The sequence below is a fragment of the Canis lupus genome, chromosome 12 (genome assembly GCF_003254725.2).
Source record: "Canis lupus dingo isolate Sandy chromosome 12, ASM325472v2, whole genome shotgun sequence".
Lineage (NCBI taxonomy): Eukaryota > Metazoa > Chordata > Mammalia > Carnivora > Canidae > Canis > Canis lupus.
In genome coordinates this window covers 51,256,553-51,281,889 of record NC_064254.1, presented here as the reverse complement: position 1 = coordinate 51,281,889, position 25,337 = coordinate 51,256,553, and the positions used below count along the sequence as shown (strand labels likewise).

General features: G+C 32.5%; 2 long non-coding RNA genes across 2 annotated transcripts; one reads left to right on the top strand and one right to left on the bottom strand.

Annotated features, from left to right (window-relative positions):
• On the bottom strand, positions 1-23,888 carry LOC112658559 (uncharacterized). Its single transcript, XR_003135789.3, has 4 exons — positions 23,704-23,888; positions 5,099-5,262; positions 1,257-1,466; positions 1-728 (listed from the first exon to the last, which is right to left on the bottom strand). It is a non-coding gene; the product is annotated as an uncharacterized LOC112658559 (long non-coding RNA).
• LOC112658560 (uncharacterized) lies at positions 1,210-25,337 on the top strand. The gene is made up of 4 exons (XR_003135790.3): positions 1,210-1,709; positions 18,443-18,722; positions 23,389-23,425; positions 24,971-25,337. It is a non-coding gene; the product is annotated as an uncharacterized LOC112658560 (long non-coding RNA).

Sequence of the window (25,337 nt, the reverse complement as noted above, 5' to 3'; positions counted from 1 at the left end):
AAACTGTTCCAAAGAAAATTCGTCTGTTCTATGCTAAAAATGGTGAGATTCTAATGAGAATGTATCTACTGATCAACAACCTATTTCTACTATTATCTAAGTGACATATGGCATAGCATTCGTGATAATTTTAACATTTGTATTGCCATAGTGAAGCCAGCTTATCTTCAATTCTCATTAAAGGAAAAGGAAAATTCCCAGATCTGCCCACAAAAGGTAAATATTGAAATAAGAAATCTTTGTACCATTACTGCTGTTTGTGCTCCCCTTCTAGTGTCTATTTTTCATGCACAGCAGGTAAAGTAAGAATTAAGGCATAGGCATCAGTGGCATCAAATTTTGTTTATTCCAGAAGAGCTAAGTATAATCAGATATATGGAAGCTAATTTTTGGATAATGCATTCTGAATTTTTCTCATACGTGGACCATTGCTATCTATAGAGAAAGCATGATTGAATTACATTATTTCACACAAACACTGTAGAAGCATATCTTCATACTGAGCATTTCTGGAAATTCAATAAGCAAAAGAATCAAGTGATTTTTGACATCTGCTATTTAAAGTCTTCACCAATGTGCAAAAGAGAAAACTAAAGATTATTTAAAAGCAATAACTAAAATATACTGCACATTGGAAGACATGATAGCACTTGAATCCAGCCGCCCTTTGAAGAGATGAGTTATTTTGCAGATGGCTCCCATCCGGCAAGATTCTTCCGTTTATAGTGCTGCAGGTGGTAAAATAGGACACAAGAACAGGGGTGGAAAGGTTAGAGTTATATAATTCTCTCAACAGTAAGTTCAGTAAAATTAGATTAAGTTTTCAGGCTTCATTCATTATCAGTACTGCCATCTAAGATGACATGGAAAGAATCATTTTGATGAGTATTAAGCTTAGCTCATGATGTCAGTTTTTCATAATTTATCACACTAGTCTAAAGAAAATAGCTAAAATGAAAACACACTTTCAAATAGTGGGTAAGACTGAAATGCCCAGTTTAATGAACCTATACAAAAGTCATGAACAGCCATCTCTAGTTGCCTAGTTTGCAAGTGGAATAATTCTCATAATTAGCTTGAAGACTAGGAATAGATTAAATTTAGAATGTGGGTCAGCCAAGACAGACCAGGAAACAACCAACCTCAAATTTCAGTGACTTACAAACAATACGTTTATTGGTTAAGCTACATGTAACAATGCAGATTCACAAGAGAGTTCTTATCAAAGTGGCCTAAGATCCAAGCAGAGGCCTTACCATCTTAGGATGCTGCCCTTTCGATGTATGCATCTATGATTGTCCACGGAGGAAAAGAGTTTGAAGGCTTTGCGACAGCAATTAAATACTCCAACCTAGGACTGACACACTCTTCTCGTGGTCATCTTTTAACAACAAAACAAATAACGTCTTCATTCCTAACTTTGCAGGAGTAAGTGCAATTCTCTGTTCCTAGAAGGAGAACAGAACCTAAAATAATAACAATCAGTAGCAGTGTTACCACAGAGGGAAATTTCATCACTTAGTGCCCAAGTCATGACATGATAATAATATACCTGATATTTTATCATCTTTTCTTAAAAGTTTTTTTGCAAATACCTTCCTAAAGATAGCACCATGCTGGGACACACAGGAAAATTTAAGTATATCATTAAAAGAGAGAAAGAAGAACGATGACATTTCAGAGGAAAATCATTGCCAATAAGATTTGAGGTAAGATCTAGAACACTATTATATAAACACTGGTTGAACATAGAAAGGGACAGATAGTGTCACTGGTAGAAACAGCTTGACAAAATTGTTAAGTGAACTTTCCTAAATTTTACATATCAGCTTCAGATCCCTCATATTAAAAATTTGATTTTGCTTCCCAACATCTTTAAAGATTCAAAAAAATTTTTTTAAAGGCTGGCAAAGTTAATAAGATAGTTTCATACTTGCTTTGAGGCTGAGTGTCTAAAAGTATCTATCACCAAAATCTTTGCTCTGACCTGTAGAATCTATCTCCTTGCTTGATGAGGTTAGTTTTTTTTTTTAAAAAATAAGAATGTCCAGAAATGTGGATAAGCTTAAGAGAAAACGTGTACAAAACTATCAAGGAAGCCGTTAAACATACTGTCACTGACCTAGTCTAGCAAAGTTGGCTTTTATTAAATGGCAGCTGTGTCTGATTAAAAAATTATGACTCCCCTCAGGAATCATGAGGGTCATTAAAAACCAAGTCATAAAATCCTCTGCTCCCTGAAGGCACACTGACAGAGAACACTTCCCATTTCCTTACTGTAATTTAACTTTAACTACCATAATGCCCAATGTGTTCTTAAAAGATTTCTTAAAAATTATCATTGTATCCTTTACACACCTATATCAAATTGTTAAATAATTACATTAAATTAGTATTTGAAAAATACAAATGACCTGAATTATAAATATGGTCTGGTAGCTGGTCACCTTAAGTGCTTTTATCTCTCAGATTTATCAGTGTATTTTCAATTAATTTATTTTAATGAGTATATCCATATGTCTTTATCTTCATAATTCTGGAAGAAATTGGATGAGAAAACAAAAGACTATCTGTGGGGGAAAAAATCTATAGAAGTTCATAGACTTACCAAATATTACAGATAGAAAAGTTTGCAGATATCTTCCTAATTCTAAATTTATAAATAATGGTTTGCAAACTTTAATATATAAATTCTCCTTAGGGAAAGATTTTTCACTTTTTTTTCTTATTATTTTAATCCTATCATACTTCTCTTTCAAAGGTTGCTGTTTTTCAACTCCATTTGCAGTTAAGGGTGACAACCAGCTAAAATTATTCAGATAATTTACAGAAAGCCAACGATATGATTAGTGCAATGGACCAGAAAATTCCTCATAGTCATCTTTCCAATGTCAGTTTAGAGTCTCTACAGGATGGCCATTATTATTCTTAAAGTTCAGATTTATAAGTTTTGGCTTTAATCTACATTGCTGGTGTGCAAGGAGCGGAATAACTTTCTGGAGCCTCTTTTATAAGGGTACTAATCCCACTTATGAAAGCTCTGACTTTAGGAACTAATTACCTCCCAAAGGCCCAACTTTCAAACTGCTTGGGGGTTAGGATTTCAACATATGAATTTTTGGGAAAAGCAAATATCAATCTATAGCAGTTGGGATGCATAGGAATATTAAGGTCGCATGCTATCATGGACCAGTGATGACACCCTTCAGGTCAGGGTGTTGTAACAAAATACCATAGATTGGGCGTGGCTAGAACAGCACAACTATTTTCTCACAGTTCTGGAGGGTGGGAAGTCCAAAATAAGCTGATTTTGTTTCCAGTGAGAATTCTCATCCTGGCTTGTGGAGAACTGCCTTTTTGCTGTGTCTTCCCATGGCCTTTTCCTTTGTGCATGTGTTCACAGAGAGAGAGCTCTGGTCAATTTTTCTCTTTGTATGAGAACATTAATCTTATTGGATTAGGGGTCCACTTTTACAATCTCATATAACCTAAATTATCTCCTAAGGACCCTATCTTTAAATACAATCACACTGGAGTGTTAAGGCTTCAACATATGAACTTTGGGAAGACACAACTATTCAGTCCATAACACATGGCAACTAGCTGTCTTTTTAGGAGACTTTGCTGTCCAGAAAACATCAAACTTCCTTAACATATTATTGTATATTAAGGATCTGTTCCCCATTTGTATATTTATTTTTGTGACTCTGTAATTTCAACCTGTCTATAATCCTTTGGTACTATAAATTTCATGAGCTTGTTATTTTCTATGCTCTGTAGTATATATTTATTCTATAGTTAAGACATAAGGGAGGGCTCCACTGTTTATATTAGCTGACTATTTGATAATTGAGTTTATTTTCTCCATGTATCTTTCAAGAATCAGGAAACATCAATTATATTTTTCCTTGCCATCATCTTTAGATTTAAGGTCTTATTATTGAAATTTTTTATGCAGAGCCTATCCTCTTGCCCGTGTCACTATCCATTTCTAGAACTTTTCTAACCTCATATCAACATAATTTTCTTACATTGCAGACATCTGGCTTATACAGAGCATTTCAGATATAGTGAAACTGCTTACTTAAGAGGATAAGCAAATGTTTGTTGATTTTTTTCAATGTAATTATTATAGTTTAGTAGAAGGAGTGTCTTGGAAGTTTATAGAAGTTTATTCTATCTAATTCCTACTTTAATTGGCCATGTTTACTTAAATAAGTTTTAAAACTCTTTGGCCTTTAGCTTATCAAAAAAATAACTAAATACAATTAATTGCCTCTCACTGCTTAAAGTTTTCAATCTTGTAACTATACTTTAGACAAATATGAAAAATATTTTTTTTCAAATTGTCTACTATGAAAATATTGTCACTATAGTGAACTATAAATTTAGCCATGTACTATGGAGGGAAGTCAAATATAATTTAACTATTCCTTTGACATCCAATTTATAAAGTAACTATGAGATATTATATAAACTTTCAAAACAGGAGTATCTAGGTGGCTCAGTTTGTTGAGCGACTGACTTTTGATTTCAGCTCGTGTCTTGATCTCAGGGTTGTGAGAAACCCCACATTGGGCTCCATGCTGGGTGTGGAGTCTACTTAAATTAAAAAAAAGAAAGAAAGAGAAAGAATCTTTCAAACAACAACAACAAAACACAGATGTTCAAAAATCCAGTACTAATTGACTATTAAATATAAAAGTGTACAGCAGTAACAATACATAGTATTGATCATGTTGTACAAACATAGGATTATGTATACATTATCTTTTCAAGTATAAATCAGTGCATTAATTATGGCGGCTCATTTAGCAAATACTAATAATTATGAACATTTTGGAGTGTTTATCTTTTGCCAGATATTGATATAAGTTCTTTTCATGTATTGACTGATTTAATTATTTGAAAATCATTCTGATAGATAATGTACTTATTCCCATCTTACAGATGAGAAAGTGGAGACATAAAATGATTAAATAACTCTTTTTAGGTTATAGAGCTGTTAAGTGTCAAATCCAATTTCAATTCAATAGGTTTAACTCTAAAGCCTATATATATATTAACATTTAATTAAAACTGCATCAAGTAAAGGTACCTGGGTAGCTCAGTCAGTTAGTTGTCCGACACCTGATTTGTGCTCAGGTCGTGATCTCTAGGACCTGAGATCAAACTCCAAGTCGAGCTCCATGCTCAGCAGGGAGTTTGCTTGAGGATTTCTCTTCCTTTCTCTTGACCTCTGGCCCCACTCATGCTCTCTTTCTAAAATAAATAAAGAAATCTTAAAAAAAAAAAAAACTGTGTTAAATATAATTAATAAAAGAATGTGCTTGTAGTTTGACACACCAATCCTTTAAGTGAATAGAAAAGTAAATGAAGACTAATGTGTAAATATGGTGGTAGGATATTGTGTCAAAAAGAAAGCTATTGGAAACAACTTAAATGGATCATAAAAGAAAATGGTTAAAAAGAAAAGACTGTACATCCTTGGAATCAAATGCTATGGAAATAATACATGTCAGTCTAGAATATAACAGTTAAAGCTATAGAGACATGTTTATGATTTTCTTTTAAGAGAAAACAGCAGGTTGCTATAGTGTAGGTGCAATGTAAACCTAATTTCATATGGATCTATACCCAAATGTTAACTGTGATAATCTTCGAAAGCTAGAATTTTAAGTGGATTTTTTCTATGTTGCTATAGTTTTGAAATCTATTATAAAATATACTAGTGTTGTATATTAAATAAAATATTAATTGAAAATGTTCAATAAGGCAGTCACATATTCCAATTTTCGGCATATTTATTTGTCCATAGTTATGCCTTTCTCAATGAATTTTTTAACGGATTTAACAAATTATGGGCAAGAGACACATTATAGCTGTGTAAAAACAACAAACAAAAAATAAAAAACAAAGCACTCTGTAAATTTAAAGAATATTAGACCACCACTTGATGGAATAAATAAAGAAATCTTTAAAAAATACTGTGTCAAATATATCACCAAGTGATAAACCAGTCTGGTTTATCATTTCTTTAATGATGCTGACCCTACCAGATGGCGAATTTCAATGCAGGTATGGGATACATGATGTGAAAATCTCATTTTAAATAGATGCGATGTGGAAAGATATTAAGGACGAATAAAGCTAAATATTACTGGTTTCATTTTATACTTCTGGAAAAACTTTGTATTCCTGATTGATACACTATTAATTTTAGTAATAATGTGAATCAAAAATAGTCATTTGTCTATCTGTACAAAACCAGCATTAAATTGTAGAAGTGATTCTTAAAGGATTAAGATATGTTGCTATAGCAACTTCCTATTATACTACAAGCTGTTAATACAACTAGAATATACTAAATATGGGTTAGAAATAGTCTCTGTGATTTAAAAGAAAAATTAGACTTTTTTGCTCTTTAGGATTAATATGTTTCAGATATTTTATAACATTACAATGCTAAAAATAAGAAAATCATATAACATTTTGTTGTAATTCTGAGGCATATCTATATATATTAAACTTTAATTTTGTCCAGTAAATGCAATGGGACAGTGTCTTGCAAAAATTTTTACTGAGTCAACGAATAAGTAAATTGGGGAAAGTTATATATAAAACATAATTTAAAATGTAATAAAAGATTCCATTTTCTTATTTTTGGTTATATATAACAAGCTAAAAGGGAGACAAAATAAATACTAAATCAACTTCACGTTTCCCCTTTGCATCTATGACTATGACTGGGACTCCTTAATTATCAGTCTTTACCCTCTTCTGTGTACTCTCTTGGTCTTTGTCTAATTTTATCTTTTGATATCATCTATCCCTGGCATGAAGATCATGGATGTCATGGAATTCAAGAGGATATAGGGATTTGAGAAGGAGTGAAGAGCTAAGTAAGAAGTAGGGTAGTATGAAGGTAGAAAAGAATCTCTGATGTTTGACAACAATCATGGGAATGTAATAAGTGTAATTTAATAGAAATGTTACAGGGAAAATTGAAATGAAAATTAATACAAGATGAGCAAATAGAGAAAAAGGCACATATGGTTTTCTGTGAGATTTGGCTGTTAGACTGAATGGAAAAATCAGAGTGTAACTTAAGGATAATAGGAGTTATGATGGGATATAGAAGAACACACTGATTAAATGTTAAGAAAAATCTAGTAGAGTGGAAGAGTTTAATGAAGTAAGAAAAGGGGAGGATTGCATGAAAGAATGTCTCAAAAAATTATAAGTAAAAAGATTACTATAACATTTGCAAGGAGTGGCCTTTGAAAATAAGAAGTAACTTTTATTCTTCATATTTTTTTTTAATCTGAAAAAACTTCATAGAAAGCTATAAGGCTTGTTAGCTAATCTACTCTGCTCTTCAGCTCTAAGGAAGTTTGTCTAAGCAATTTGACCTTTATGGTGGGTAAGATAGTTTGGAGTAATTCTCTCTCATTTTTGAACTTTTCTTCTTTAGGTTCCTTTTCATAGACTATAGCAAAAATCAATGGATGGCAGCATGAACTTTTTTATTAATCAACCATATTATATTCAGAATTATATTGTTCCTTATGTGTAAAGGAAATTAATTCTTATAAAAACATACATATTTTTCAATTGGGTAAAAAAAATCTGCAACATTCTGGTCTGTGATGTGCTTACAGTCTAGTTATATTTTGAATTCCTTACTTCAAGAAAATAATCAGGAATTCATTTGATACTGTGAGGAATGGAAAAATCTCTGTCAGAGCCAAAACACTTATTTTCTGTGGTAATTTTGGCAAGCCCTCAATCTAAATGGCATATGATGCTTCCTTATAGAAGTACAAGTAAAAGTCACAGGGTTGAAGAATCCAATACCTGGACTAGAAGATAACACTGGAGGGATTCAGCACTAGACTACATGAAGAAGGAAAGATCAGTCAACACAAAACTAGGGACATGGAACTCACCCAATCAGAGCAGGGAAAAAATGTGAACATATCCCAAGCATCTTCTGGGACAAAATCAAGCAGACTAATATTAACATTATAAGGATCCCAGAAAGAGAGAGAGAAAGAGAGAGAGAGAAAGGAGCAAAAATCTTATTTGAAAAAATAATAGCTGAAAACTTACCTTAGGCTGGAAAAGGAAACAAACATCCTAATCCAGAAATCCCAGGGAATTTCAAATAAGAAAGAAACAGAGAACTACAAAATGTCCAAAAAAAATTTTTAAATGGCAAAAATTGCTTAAAGTGAAAAAGGCCTAAATTTTACAACTGAAAGACATAGAGTGGCTAAATGTAATTTAAAAAAAAAAAAAAAAAAAAAAAAAGACCCCGCTATATTCTGTCTTTAAGGTACTCACTTTAGATGTAAGGCAATAGACAGACTAAAAGTGCAGGGAGTACAAGAAGGTATTCCATGCAAATACAAACCATAAGAAAGCTGGAGTAGCTGTACTTATATCAGACAAAATAGACTTTAAAGACCATAATAAGACAAAAAGATGGACATTAAATGATTATAAAGGGTCAATCCAAAAGGAGAATATAATATTTATAAATATTTATGAACCCAATATAGGAACACCTAAATATATAAAGCAGATATTAACAGACTTAAAGGGAGAAATAGACAATAATAACAACAATAGTAGAAAGCCTTAATTCTCCACTTACATGAATGAATAGATCATGCAGATGAGAAATCAGTAAGGAACAGTTCGCCTTAAATGAATGTTAAACCAGATGAACTTATATGGATATACAGAACATTCCATCCAAAAGCTGTGAAATACACATCTTTTCAAGTGCATGTGGACATTTTTCAAGGATAGATCATGTTAGGTCACAAAATAAGTCTTAATAAACTTAAGAGAATTGAAATCATATCAAACATCTTTTCTGACAATGATGTTGTGAAACTAGAAGGTAATTATACAAATAAAGCTGGAAAATTCACAAATATATGGAGATTAAACAACATGCTACTGAATAACCAGTGGGTCAAGGGAGATATCAAAAACAAACATTGAGAAAACAAAAAGGGAAATGTAACATAATAAAATTTGTAGGATGTAGCAAAAAGCAGATCTAAGAAAGAAGTTTATAGTGATGAATACCTACTTTAAGAACCAAGAAGTCTCAAGCAATGTAAATTTATACCCCAACAAACCAGGAGAAGAATAAATAAAATCCAAAGTCAGTAGAAGGAAGGAAATAAATGAAATAGAAACTAAAAGATAAAGGATAAAAGATGAAGGATACATTTCATATGACCATTTCAATAAATACAAGAAAAGCATTTGACAAAATTCATCACCATTTATGATAAGATTCTCAAAAATGTGATGGAAGGAATGCACCTCAACATTACAAAGCCCATTTATGGCAAAATCACAGCTAACATCATATTCAATGGTAAGAATTGAAAGCCTATCCTCTAGAACCAGGAACAAGACAAGGATGCCTACTATCACCAATTTTATTCACCATAGTATTGGAAGTCCTAATCACAGCAATCAGAAAAAAAAATAAAATAAAAGCATCCAAATTGGAAAGGAAGAATTAAAACTCTCATTATTTGCGGAGGACATGATAATATATACAGTAGATCCTAAAAACTCCATGAAAAAACTTTTAGAACTAATAAACAAATTTAGTAAAGTTATAGGATACAAAATTGATACAGAAAAATCCGTTGTGTTTTTATACACTAGTAATAAACTTTCACAAAGAGAAATTAAGAAAAAATAAATTAAATTAAAATTAATAAAAGAGAAATTAAGAACAAGCCCACTTACAGTTGCATCAAAAAGAATAGAATACCTAATAATAAATTTAACCAAAGAGATGAAAGACCTGTATACTGAAAACTATAAGACTTTAATTAAATAAATTTAAAGAAACACAAATAAATGGAAAGATACTTTATGTTTGCGGACTGGAAGAATTGCTACTGTTAAAATGTCCATACTACCCAAAGGAATCTGAAGATTCAATGCAATCCTTATCAAAGTTCCAGTAGCAGTTTTTACAGAAATAGAATGAGTAATCCTAAATTTGTATGGGACCATAATAGGTTCCTAATAGCCAAAGTACTCTTGAGAAAGAAGAACAAAGATGAGGCACTGTGCTTCCTGATTTCAAACTATATTACAAAGCTGTAGTAATTAAAACAGTATGGTATTGGCATGAAAGCAGACACATAGACCAATAGAACAGAATAAAGAGCCTAGAAACAAACCTCCACATATATGATCAATTAATTTGCAACAAGGGAGCTGAGAATATACAATGGAGAAAGGACAATCTTCAACGAATAGTTTATGGAAAACTGGATAGCCACATATTAAGAATGAAACTAGACCACTATTTTACACCATACACATACACACACACACACACACAGTAGTTCAAAATGGATTAAACACTTGAATGTAGGACCTGAAATCATAAAACTCTTGGTAGAGAATATAAGCAGTAAGCTCCCTCACATAGGTCTTGATGATACTTAAATCTGACACCAAAAGCAAAAATAGCAAAAGCAAAAATAAGTGTGACTACATCAAACTGGAAATCTGCACAGCAAAGGAAACCATCAGCAAAATGAAAAGGCAGCCTACTGAATGAGAAATAATATTTGAAAATCATATATATGACAAGGGGCTAACATGCAAAATATGTAAAGAACCCATACAACTTCAAAGCAAAACTTGAACAACTTGATTAAAAAATGAGTAGAGAATCTGTATCAACGTTTTTCAAAGAGCCAACAGGTACATGAAAAGTTTCTCTCCAACATTAATCTGGGGCATGGAAATCAAAACCTCAGTGTGATATCACCTACACCCTGTAGAATGGCTAATATTGAAAAGACAGGAAATAACAAGTGTTGGCAAGAATGTGGAGAAAAGTGAACTCTGGTGCATTGTTGGTAGGAATGTAATTTGTTGCAGCCACTATGGAAACCAGCATGGAGCTTCCTCAAAAAATTTAAAATAAAACTACTATGTGATCCAGCAATTCACTTCTGGGTATTTATCCAAAACAAATGAAAATACTAACTCAAAATATATCTGCACAACTATGTTTGTATCAGCACTGTTTATAATAGCCAGCATATGGAAATAATCTAAGTGTCCATAAATTAGGAAATAAAGAAACTAAATATTGATATAAAATACACATACATTAACACACGCATACACACGATGAACTATTCAGCCACAAAGAAGAATAATATCTTGTTATTTGTGATAACATGGATGGACCTCCAGGCCATTGTGCTAAGTGAAATAGATAACAAAGTAAAAGATAAATACTGTATGATCTTTCTTATCTGTGGAATAAAAAAAAAAAGAAATTTAAGAAAAAAATATTTTTAAAAATAACACACGTAGGCACCATTCTGACCATCAGAGTTTCCACACTATCATTATTTTTGGTTGTATCCATTCAACCTTCATTGACTTTGTCAATGAAAACTTTCGAAAAGTGTATGGACCAGTAAAATATGATCCTGCATAACTTATCAGATAATTATTTTTTTGTACTTTGGAAGTTCATGCAAACTGTTGTGTGTTACATATAAGTACACACAATCTAGCAAATAATATATTTGGGTAACACAAATTTTCATCTTGGATTTTTATGTTTTATAATCTTCCCCTAGCATATTGAGGATTCTGAGCATAAAAACAGTTTTATTGTCTCCTCTCTTCTTAAATTTCTTGGTATTTCATGAAATAGCCTTATTCTTCACAAATTTAATAAATCAAATTCTGCAAAACAGACACATCTTGCAAAATGCTAGTAAGTGAACTTCTAACGAGGAATAGAGAAGACAAGCACAAATATAGCTAGGTTTCCAGACTTATTAATGGGATAACGCGGGTGGTTCCTTCTGCTGACTTCTTTTTTAAATTTTCCCACTTGGATTACAAGACAAAAATGAATCTGCTATTGGGAGTGTCTCTAAATAATCCTCTAGGAACATTAGCTTAGATATGTTTAAGGTAAAAATTTAGCTACTGTAATCCTCAAATTTCAAAGAGACAATTATTTGGGGGGAAATCAATTTTTGAAATAAGAGATTTTAACTCAAAAGGAAAAATTGCAAACAAATGAATTTTAGGTAATAATATGCATATTGAAATAGGTTTGGTTGGAAATATAATAATGTCTGCAGCCTCAAAGTGTACTACAAATAAGAAGGATTGATGGAGATTACTCAATATTCAGACAAGTAAAAAGCATAATGTGATTTATAGAATTTAAACAGTGGGATTATGACTTTCACAGTAAAATTCTGTAAACTGTTCTATGTGTTTGTAATATTTCATAGTAAGATGTCTGAAAAAGCCAAATCTGCATTCTAAAAGAAAGAAAAGGCTTATTTAGACAAAGACATACTATTATACTTACTGAATAATATCCCTAAGCTTTCATATGCCTAGATGCAGACTTTTTACCTTTGCTGTAGCCACGACCACCGACTTAACTACATCTTTATAATTTGACAAATCAAATGATTCTCTCAATCCATTTCATCTACAACTTAGAGAAAAACAATATAGAAGAAGGGGAAAAGAGACTTTGGATTTTCTCAATCAATAGACTCTTATTCCTTGATTGATTAACTGATGACACATGCCGTCAATTTTATTTGACTTGTCTGTTACTCAGAAGAAAAGACAGCTGTCCATTTGTCTCTACCCTTAGAAAGATTGAGATTTGACCACCATTGGAAAGAATTTGTTTAATAAATAGTGGTGCCTATAAAATGGCACATATATAAGCCTCTAAATTATAAACTTTGCAGGCTAAATTCAGAGGCTTCATGATGAATTTGGTAAATTGTGTCTTTGTGCTTTGTCCCCACTTCTTATCTGCAAATAAACCCCCATATAGTCAGACAAAATCAAAATTAGCATGTTCTGTTACATTATACAGATTAGTCATGTTCTTTGTAGAAAAAAAATAGAGAATCCAGAAAAGCAAAAATAAAACAAAACATAATTCCACTAGAGGAAAGCATCATTTTTTTCACATTTTCAAGTGCATATGTTCATATTCTATGTAGGCATGCATTCATAAAATAACCATTTATTAATTTATTGAGTTTTTATACTTTTTAGTTTCATAATTACAGAGGAGATGCAAAAAATGCTATGGATCTGGGGATGGAAATTAGGCATACCACAAACAATGTATTTAGCCTCAATTAAGCAATAATTTTCATAATGCTAGTCTATTCTAAAGAACAAAAGTGGAATGCTTATCTAAAATTTGTGATGTAATTATCAATTTTTGCAACATATTTAAGTTGCTGGGCATTGCCTTCTTTCACATAATGTATAAATTTATCATTTGAACCTCATCTATCTTATTTGTTTACAATTTTTAATACACAATATGAAAGTAATCAATGTCCTTTCTATGACTATTTCAGTAAACAGTCATGCACATATATCTTTGGCTACTTTTCCAATCATTTGTTTATTACAAAATCCTTGAAGATGAATTGCTAGACTAAACAAAATGTGCATTCATAAAAATCTACTCTAAAAATGGTTGCATAAATTTAACTTGCACTAAAACCGATTATTACTTCGGATTACCTTGGTTCCAAGCCAATTCTGGGTATTATACTTTTTATCTGGACAGAAGACAATATTCTTCAATAATTTTGCAATAGAATATTTTTATTTGTATTTATAGACCTTTTTCCATGTCAGAACTCAGCTACAAAGCACTGGGTTAATGCATTTTTTTCATGTATGGCATTCTATCTTCCTTGATTCATGCAAATTCCTTCATTGTCTTTTTTTTTTAATTAAAATTTATTATTTATTTTTTAAAAGATTTTATTTATTTATTCACAAGAGACAGAGAGAGAGAGAGAGAGAGAGAGAGGCAAAAACACAGACAGGCAGAGGGAGAAGCAGGCTCCATGCCGGGAGCCTGATGGGACTCAATCCCAGGTCCCCAGGATCACACCCTGGGCTGAAGGCAGCGCTAAATCACTGAGCCACCCAGGCTGCCCTTAATTAACATTTAAATTAAGTATTCATCCTCTCTTTCCCCATTCTTCCACCCATTTACTTTTCTAATCAGAAAACTCTTCTAATGTGTTTATTTTATACTCTTTGTGGTCATTATTGTTATTATTGTTAGCATTCTCTTTCAGTAGGCATTTTGTGCCTTTTCCACTTAGCATTATGTATTTAAGAACTATGAATATTTGTCTGTTTTTATCACCTATACTTCTAACTTTGCACTCAATTGTGAAATCCTACCACCTTTTACCCACAGATTTCTAGTAGTGGGACCATAGTCACTTCTAAAACCTGACACTTCAAATAATGTTGCAATGAGCATCCTTTCATACAGGTCCCACTTTGTAGCCTTGTGAGAATCCTCTGGGACATTTGTCTGGGAGCAAATGCAGAGGCCTAAGCTGGGGACAGTGGAGCATCCACATTCCCTCGGGTGGTACATGAGGACTCCCAAACCCATGCTTCCGGCCCAATGTAGTATCTGTTCTCAAGGATGTAAGGAGGTAGTAGAATGCACCGCTTCCTCTTACAACAAATCAAGACAATGGTAAAACTCTAAATGAGCAAATAAAAGTCAAATCCTATGATTTGGCCCCTGGGAAATGCTCAAAAAAGTAGCTCTTATTATTAATATTTTAGCCCTTATTACAACAAACAATTAAAAAAGATAACCAGAAAAATAGGCATCCCACAGATCACAAAAATAAATAGAGCAGTTTTTTTTAAAAGCAGAAAACAAAAGCAGATAAATAAAACAGATAACAAAAAAATAAAGTCTCTGCCCCATCTTATTCTAAATATAAATGATTTTGCTTATGTCAGCATTTCCCGTTGATCCCGTTGATCACATTCTGAATATTTCATATTACCCATATCCCATTTTAAATAGCTCATTAAGATCTTTTCTGTCATTATTACTAGACTCAAATAAACTTTACATCTGCATTTGAAACACTGACTCTAATGCTACAATCTCTTATTTAGACTAATCTTCCCTTCATTTCTTGACATTGAGAAAGGCCAAATTAATGTATTTGGAAAAATGCCCAACTAGAAACACATTTAGAAATATATAAATGGTTTTAACATAACATTTAAAATGCCTAAAATCATCTTTTCCTGAGGCATTTAAAATGGTACCTCTTATATTATTTTGCTCAAGGCTGCAAACATTTTGCATAAGCATTTCAGTTAATATTGAAAGTATTACATTGAGTAGGATTGTTATACTCTAGATCTAAATCTAGTGTTCTGAGAAGTATTGAGAAAAATCCTAATGTATGTGTCTCATTTTTCTAATTTTTTATTTATTTGTTTTAATTTATTTTTTTTATTGGAGTTCAATTTGCCAACTTGTCTCATTTTTTAAAAATGCCTTTCCTACCTTCTTTTCATATTATTGCAAATCTTAAATGTTTACTTTTGAGTTTTCATTCATATATACTAAAAAACAGACAGAAATGCTTCAGTAGAGTGGGTCAATGAATTGTAACAACTGAAGTCTGATTTGAGAGAATTTGAGAGACGGGGTTTGTGGAAATAATATGTTTTATGTGGAAATAATATGTTTTAAGTTAAAATGCCCCTATCATATAATCAGTAATTATATGAATATATTTTGAAGTCATTTGTATTAATTAATACAAAGTATTAATTAATTAAGTATTAAGTCCTGATCTTCCTATTGCTCTTTTATGGATTGTTTTCATTATATGACTATGGATGAGGCTATCAGATCTGGTTTCCCTCATCAGAGAGGGCCAGGGAAGATTGGCTTCTGCAGGCTATCCAATGTATAAATACGTGTCTTTATGAACACAACATGCTAATGGAGAGATATTGGTCAAAGAATTAAATGGAGGATTTTTTCCTATAAAATGTAAGATTATATAAGCTTACATTATTCTTAAGTTTCTTATTTTCTTCTACCAGTTCTACCACTTTGAGAATTATGCATTCTATTTGTATTCTAGTGGTTTCACATAAAACATTAGCCAATATTTTTAAACTTAGAGTTGCCCAAAAATCGTAGAGCATTTAATTTAGATTTTCTTTCTCTCTACCTTTCGGGCTTCTTCTCATCTGCCATGTTTAAATCATCTGGAGTCAAATTGAATATTGTCATTTTAAAATGTGATTTTTGCAGTCAGTACCTATTTGATGAAAATGGGTTACTAATTTCTTTGTCTTAGCTTTTTTTTTTTTTTTGTCTTGTTTTGTTTTGTTTGAGAAAAGTTCTTAGTGAGGTAAATTTCTTGGGTCCTTCTATGTCTGAAATTTTTTTCCCTCTCACTCTTGAATGATCTTTGACTGGGTTGAGAATTCTTGGTTCAGCACTTTGAAGATGCTGGTCCTTTATCTTCCTTCTACCAGAGTTACTATGAAGTCTGTGGTCAGTGAGTCTTTTTCCTTTGGAGGAGAACTGCTTTATTTTTCTCTAACAGTTGTAGTTTCTGAATTTGCTCTATCATTTTTTTTTTGGAAATGTATTACATATCTAGCTATTTAATCATGTTAATGTTTTGCTATTATTTTCTGAGATCATTACTTTACAGACATTTTCTCTTCCTCTTCCACATTTCTATGAAAAAAAAATCAAGATTATTTGACTCTTATCTTCTATGCATCCCTTTTTTCTCTTATGCTTCCCATCTCTTTATCCTTGGTGCCAGCTATTTTGAGATATTTCTCCTGCCCAATATTATTGCCTAGAGTTCTTATTCCATCAAAACTTCACTTTATACTTGGAACTGGATACTTATTAGCTTTCTGAAAATGTTTTCTATCACTCTCAAATTTAGTGATGGGAAGAAACTGCCCTGTGTGCCAAATCAATGGTCTTAAATTCAGTGTCGCTACTTGTTTTTTTTTTCTTTCACTTTATCAAGATATAACTGGAGTTGAATAGAGAAAATAGAAAGAAAATAGAAAAAAAGTGGTTTGATTGTCAAAATACAATATGTTGCAAACTTTGACTGACACAGTAACATTCAACAAATGACTCTGTCACCTACAATATACCCAACATACCAGGCTCGGTTCTAGGCATTTAGGATATATTAGTGAACAAAACGGAGGTGGGGGGGGTGCAAAAAAACAAACAAAAAAAAACCCTTGCTCTCCTGAAGTCATTCCAGTGTCTTATCTAGTATTTTACTAACACTAGTTGCTGCAACATTAAACTCTTTTAATAATATGGAGGCATTTAATAATAGTAATATAAAATTATTCATTTTATATATTTATTAATTAGCAATGTTTACTGCATATCCATTTATATACTACTGTGCAATGTCTTGGAGACACTACAGAAATCATCAAAGGAAAATAAGAGGTCTCATCAAGAACTCAAAACCAGTATATATCTGAAACTTGTAGTAAAAAAAATATATATATATATATGTATGGAACATACAATTAATTATATAAATATTGATTTATAAATGTTATTTATAATACATTTGTATGCCAAATTTTAGTTAGATTATACTATTATATGCATGATTAAAAACACAGACTATAAACTTGATAAGCATAAAGATATAAATATAATATTTTTTAAATTATTAATGGTATATTATGCCCTCAAACTTTAAACGTTTATTTTTATGTTCTGGACTTTTGGGTTTTAATAATCTTGCTAAAAAAATACTTTCAAATTGCCATTGGATATTCTGAGAATTGCTCGCTGTTGTGACTCCCATCCCCAGCCCTCAGGATCTCTGTTCCTATGTACCCCTCTAATGGTGCCATCACCAGGAGCCTGTTCTTTCTGGCCTGCAGCCTGCAGCTCGACCTCTACCATCTGGGGTTTGTTACCTGTGTGCTCCAGGTCCACTGAAATGTATGCCATGTCTGCTACACTCTTAGTGTCAGCATTCTGATATTGCAAATTATTAACTACCTAATGTGATAAACTAATCTGTACTGATGGGATAGGGTTACAGGATCAGCCACTGAATAAAACTGACATCAAACTTCTAGACACAATGCCTTTGTCTTTAATATAGTGAGAGGAAGAGTGAGAATTGCAGGCAGAAATGGAATCATGCCATTCTTCCCTGTCAATAGAGAAGATATTTTTGGAACAGAGCAAAATGACATCGTGTTTTATTTTTCACTTCATTATTATTCTTGAATATCTCTTTTCTTCAACACACCTTCAAAGCTACTCAGCATTCATTTAGTACCTAATAAGACAGGTATTAATTATTCTTGCCTAGTTTAAAATTAAATTTTCATAATAACTCATTAAATAAACTCATTTTTTCTGATGAAAAATTGAAAATCAAAGTTAAAGTATTTAAGTCCATATCATAGTGTATGAGTTAAGGTTCATTCAGAGAAGTGAGAACAATTAGGATATTGATCAATCTATATATCTATTATCTTCCATCTACAGATTTGTTATTTGTTAGAGGGACTTGGACTCACAAAGTCATGGGAGCTGGTTGAGTAGTCTCTGCAAAGCTGTTGCCTTGGTGCCTGAAGATGAAGCTTGAGTTCTCCAAGGCAATGGATGGAAAGGCAAGATGGATATAAAGTTGGAGAGGACAAGAAAAAAGTGGGAACCACAAAAATGTTGTGAGGCCCACTGGGACAGATTGAAACCATTTCAGTATGGCTGCCTCTGACTCTGGTGGTCTGGTATCCCGCTGAAGCTGAGACACTTTATCGCTGAGGTAAGTGCACCCACCTGACAAAGGTATCACAGAAACTGAGGGGCAACATTGAGTGGTAATTGGCCCAGCCACTGTCAAGAAGATGAGTCAACAGATGAATGACAAATGTGTCAGATACAAAATGTTTGCTTCTTCCCTTCTCTCGAAATCTCTCACAAGAATCCCTTTTATGGTCCACCTTAATTTGAAATGTACAGTAAATTCTGGACAATGAAATTCAGCCTATCCAAATTTATACATTACTAAGTCACCACACATCACATTTCCCACTGAACCACATTTTGCTAGTTCTACTGTTTTTCAAATATGTTTGGAAATACTTTAAGTTGCATTCATAAAATCAGGCCACATTACATATCTGAGGCTAAGTAACACTCCAATAACCTGCAAGGAAAGCCAGCAGATGAGAGCAACCATCAGAACAGTTAATTTGATTTAGTAATTATATCAGTTTCATATTTTGCTAAGTTGATCATCAGAATGGGTGATTTAATCATGAATATATGCAAGCTTTAAAGAAATTTTGAAAATGGCATTATCCTCAGATAAATAATCAGCGGGTGGTTTAAAAATCCAGTCTCTAAAATGTAATTATTTTTTTATAACTCAAGGAAGCACTCAAGGCATAGCGCATAAAAAAATTTTATCCTCACAATACTCTCTGAGGTAAATTGCCTGTCATTTCTGATTGTAATACTTTATTTGGTCATTCTTTATTGTGTCATTTAATAATTTTTATTTGTCATCAGCACCCAGACAACGAGTAAAGTTAGCCTCTTCTAGAGAGAAATCAAGACAAATGTTTGGAAATAGATTATTTATTCTATTTATTTATTTCCTTAATAGAATTAGGTCTGCAATCCTCTCAGCCACTTAAACATAGCTACGTAATTTAGTGGGATCTTCTTTGTCTTGGGCATTAAACTTAACTGCAGGCTTAAAAAAAAATGAGAAGGAAGTTTGGATTCTTATGTTTAATTTTAGAAGAAAATTAAAGCAATATAAAAAGCATTAGGGAAACAGTATATTTGAATTTAAAATATATATATATATATATATATATATATATATATATTTCATGGACCTATTTTCTAGTCAGTATGTTCCATGACATGAACATACCATAATTTACTTAACCAGTTTCCTAATTTTTGCTATTTTGGTGGTTTCCTTTCCGTTGCTGTTTGTTTTGTTACACAAAAATTCTGTGGTGAAAAACCCTGTAAATTTGTGAGATAATTGTCTAATTACTGCAGAACAGATTCCTGTAAGTACAATTGCTTGATCACTTATTTTACCCATATGTAATCTGAACAGAGTCTCCACCAACCATTTAAAGAAAATGTCTCACTGCCAACATTTTCACCAGCCTGGGAAAGTATCCATCTTTTTAAAAATTTAAGCCAACCCCATAAAATGTTTTTCTTCCATTTTATTTTTTTAAATTTTAAGTTCCAGTTAGTTTTTGAAATGATTAATGAGGTTGAACATCACATTGGATGTTTAGTGACTGGTTGTATTTCTTCTTTTACCAATTAGCTATTTGCATAATTTGCCTATTAAAATAAACAAGACTGTCTATCTTTTCCTTAGTAATCTGTTAAGTACTCTATATCCATTAGGGATATTAGTCCTCCTTTGTTTTTGTTTTTGTTTTACTTTTGATATTAGGGAATAGAACACATATACCTAAATAAGAGATTTAGCGAATAATTATAAAGCACACATTCAATCCTTTATAGAAAGCACACTATCATTGAGATCAAGAAGCAGGACAATTACCCCGGAAGCTCCTTATGTGTCACTTCTGACCACACTACTCTTTCACCCTTGGAGGTCCACTATCTTGACTCTCTTATCAGTTACTTATTGCTACCTTGTTTTCTTTATGGGTTTATGACCTTTTCATGCTTCGTAAAATGATACAGTTTAGAGTTCCTGCCCCTCTCCCAACCAAACTCTGCTCCCCTAGTTACTGCCGGTTTTCTTTCTCTTCACTATCTGTACTCTGGATATTTCAAAAACACACTGGCTTTTTTCATATTAAAACCAAACTACTACTTCCTTTGGATTCCCATTGCCATTTTCACTTCTCTCCTTTTATAAAAACTCTGTCAGTAGTTTCTTGCTTTCCCTTCACTTTATTTTTATTTTTAAGTGATCAGTTCAGTGACATGGAGTATGTCACAATGGTGTGCAATCACCACCACTAACAATTTCCTAAACTGAAAAACTATATCCTACAAACAATTGCTCCCCACCTTCCTTCCTTTCCAGCCTTGGGCAACTACCATTCTATTTTCTGACTCTGTGAATTTGACAATTCTAAGTGTGTAATATGTAATGTGTAATATTACATGTAATGTGATCATGTAATATGATCGTGTAAGGTATGTTCTTGTATGTCTGGTTTATTTCACTTAGCCTGATGTCTGCAAGGTTCATCCATGTTGAAGTATTAGAATTTCATTCCTATTTTAACACTTGTGATACTCCATTATGTATGTACACCATTTAGTTTACCCATTCATCCTTCGATTAATATTTGGTTTCCTTTCACATTTTGACTATTGTGAATTATGTTCCTACAAACACAGGTGTGCAAATATCTGCTTGGATCCCTGTTTTCAATTCTCTTGAGTATATACCTAAAAGTGCTGAATCATAATGACATTATATGTTTAATTTTCTGAGGAACTGTCAACCGTTTTCCACAGCAACTATGCCATCATATAACAAAGTTCTGTGGCACATACATTCTCTCTGATTTATATATTGTATATGGTTTTGGAATTTTTAAAAAATTTTGTGTACTTGAATATGTTATGTTGTCTATAGTTTTTAAGTCATCTATTGTTTTACATATTGTCAGCATTTTTCCTTTTTATCAGCCATTATCATATTTTTCAATGCACTGGTAGAAGACAAAATTTTTAGAAACATTTCTGAAAAGAATTTGCCCTCAAAAAAGCTGTTATTTATGCTAAGAAAGGTATTCTTTAAAACTATATAATATTACCTAAGGCAGAATGCTAGGATATTATCTAAGACCTATATAGAGCTGTAAAAGGCAATAGTCTAGAATGTAAGCTCCATGTGGCCAGACATCATTGTATTATTCCCTGTATAGGGTTCCTAGAATAGAATATGGCACAAAGAAGTAACTCAATAAATATTTGGTTAAATTGGTTTAGTTAATTCTACATTTAATACTTCACTATCTATGGTTTAGCTGTGGGTGCATGAAAATCAAACTAGAGCATTTTGGATAAGGTTAGTCACAATATTTTCATTAGCTATTTTCCCTCTGGGATATAAAAGAAAAGATTAATGCTTCCCAAAATGTGGCATGTGTCAAATTATCTCCTATGGTAGATATTTGAAGAAGATCCCTGTGATATTTCACCTGTTCTCATAAAATTACATAGAAAAAAAAATCAGCTTTGAGTTGTTATTCTTCAAGGGAGGTATTTTGTATGGTCATTGTAATAGCTAAAGGTTAGTTATACCTAGAAGATATTATAAAAATATATTAACAATTAAGAGCATGATAACTGGATCCTCTCAGTTTTTATAGATCCTAAAATGTGTAAATTATAACCCACTAGACTGATTTTTGATGTGAGTTGTGAGACTGCATTATATGAAACAACCACTCCTGGAATAATAAACACTTAAGTGTCTTTAGACTTCATTAAATATAGAACAGGAAAAAAATTGATAAGGAATATTGTAAGTAAGGATCTTAGAAATAAAGGTAACCTCGATATAAAGGTAAATCTTCAGGCACACTTGAAGAATGGATGTGTACCTTGTTTTACCCAATGAAGTAAAGCTCTAAGTTTTATTATAACCTCTGACAAGCTTTGAAGACCATTGTGCAATTTGTTAAGTCTTTTGTTTTGAGGTTCGAGGTCATGGGAATATATATCTATACAATTTTAAGAAAAATATTGGTCTTCCATTTTAGTAATATAGCATACTTGATATTTAAAAAATACCTTATTTCATGTAATACATAAGTTTTGATAGAATGTAACAAAATATACGCACATGGGCAAAAATATATCTGTAAGAATATTCACAGCAGCATTGCTAACTACAGCAAATAATTGGAAGCAACCGAAATTTCTAACAGAAGAATGAATATATAGCATGTAATAATCCACCATAGAGTACTATTCAATCATGAAAATGATTAACAATGTTACATGTATTCATCTGAATTAACGAATCATGCAAAATATTGAGGAAAATCAAGAAGTAAATTGCAGAAGAATATATACATAGCTAATACATTAAAAAACATGCAAATATGCACACAATTATATTTGTCCATGTGTATACATGCATGCATTCATCTACACATATGTATGTGTTTGTGTGAACATATGAGGGAGAGTTTATACATACCTGAAGAAAAAATACCAAATTCAGGTTAATTCAAATTTTAAGTCAGTGAAATTCTGTATTACTTTTGGGTGAAGAGTAAAGAAAATACTAACAAGGAGGATTAAAGCAGTGGTTTAAATTATATATGTTTGTCATAGCGTATTTCTTGTATTTTTTATATTATATTATTTTTATCTTCCTACAAATGTCTTAAATATTTTATAATATTTCATAAAATAAAATTAATAAAAATAATAGATATAATTTCTTACAGTTCCAAGATGGTCTTTCCTTCCGTATCTATGGTCAATGTAAGTAATAAAAACTTTATGGTCCATTCTCATTAACTATAATTGATTACAGGGGGGAAGAAAACCAAGAATGTAATATTTGACCCTAAGAAGACTGTGGTCGAATTTAGAGCATAATGTAGAAGAGCTTTCACTTTTTTACCCTGATTTGACCCTGCAGCCTCACTTCCTGCCACATTTTCCATATATTCGATATTACATCAAATTATCATTGTGTCCAATTACACATAACATATTCTTTGTAATTTTACATAAGATATTCCCCTAGTTTGAGACACCTTGTTCTTCTTGGCTAAGTGATCCTTCATCTTTCAACAGGAACAGACTTTGGGGGTATACTTTATTCCGGAGACCCCAAGAATGTTTCTTGTTTCCTCTGAGCACCAACTGTCTGGTCTATGCCTCTGTTCCAGAAATGACGTGCTGCCCTGCCCTGCATCTATGCTCATGTCTGTCTTTCTAACTAATGTGTGAACACCTAAAGAACAGGAATGGAATTCAGAATCTTTAATACTAGGAATTTGAGTCCATAATAATTCCAGGGTCTAACCAGTAGATTCTTACTAATTATTAACATGTCATAGCATTCTGAGACTGTGCACTAATATTTCTAAATATTTGATGGTTAGGACTACTCTAACTCTGAAGACATAAGGAGTTTTCTGCTTCATCTTAAGTAAGGCAAAATATACAGAAAATTTGTATATTTTTCTACAGAAAAGTCTTTAGAAAAACTTCACTGCTCTGCGAAATAATGGAAAGCATTTTCTTGGTGGAAAGAATAAATGATATCTCCTGAACTGAAAGATGAGAGATTTGAAGCATAGTGGTGTGGTGTTCAGGCCAGATCAGGAGTGAGCTCTATAAACTCTGATGTTGGTCATTCTGAGAGCAGGTTTCAGATTGCTCCTTTCGTCGTTTTTTTTTTTTTTTTTTTTTTTTTTTTTTCTTTAAGTCAATCAGTAAATTAAAAAACAAAACCGGGCAGCCCAGGTGGCTCAGCGGTTTAGCGCCACCTTCAGTCCAGGGCGTGATCCTGGAGACCCGGGATTGAGTCCCATGTTGGGTTCCCTGCACGGGGCCTGCTTCTCCCTCTGCCTGTGTCTCTGCCTTTCTCTCTCTCTCTCTCTCTCTCTCACATGAATAAATACATAAAATCTTAAACAAAAAAAAAAAAAAAACTATCAGTAAGCAGAAACAGAGTTGCCTGGAAGAGTTGATAATGAAACTCTTAGGTAACTTTTATATTTCTAGAACTATTGCTAGAATATCTTGGAGAATTAAAAACCAAGCAAGCACCAAGACAGATTTGCGGAAAATATAAGTATCCCTTTGGGGTTTCAAAAAATTATGTGGGGAAAAGAAACTAGTAGAGGAATGAAATTTTCGCAATCCAGGGAATGGGGTAGATAATGGCAGGGTGAACTCATTTTATACATATAACTTGTGGGGGTCTGAGAAAAACTAGAGCTTACAATTGAATAAATAATTGGAGGAAAATAAATACCTTTTTAAAGAAATTGTATTAAAAATTCTTTGGAATAGATGAAAGATGAGCCTTGCAAAAAGAAATGAATTTGTGGACTCCGTGTTGGGCAAAGTCACACAGAGGACATGACCACAGTTGACCCAAGAGCTGAACTTCAACAATCAGAGGATCCTCATCTCCTCCACTGTCCTTGGAATGTGAATTCTGCTTGATTTCTCACCCCCAGAGGCTGCTCCAAGGTCATAGCCTCAAGATAGTGATGTGACATTGGGACCATCTGGATGGTGTATGTGGGTGAAGGTAGTTACAGCATCTACATTTAAGAGTTGCCAGAGGGATATGAAGATCTATTTGTCTCTCATGGTGACCCAAGAAAAGCCCCCTGTGTAAGTTTCCTTGCTTAATAAACCTGCCACCTACCAA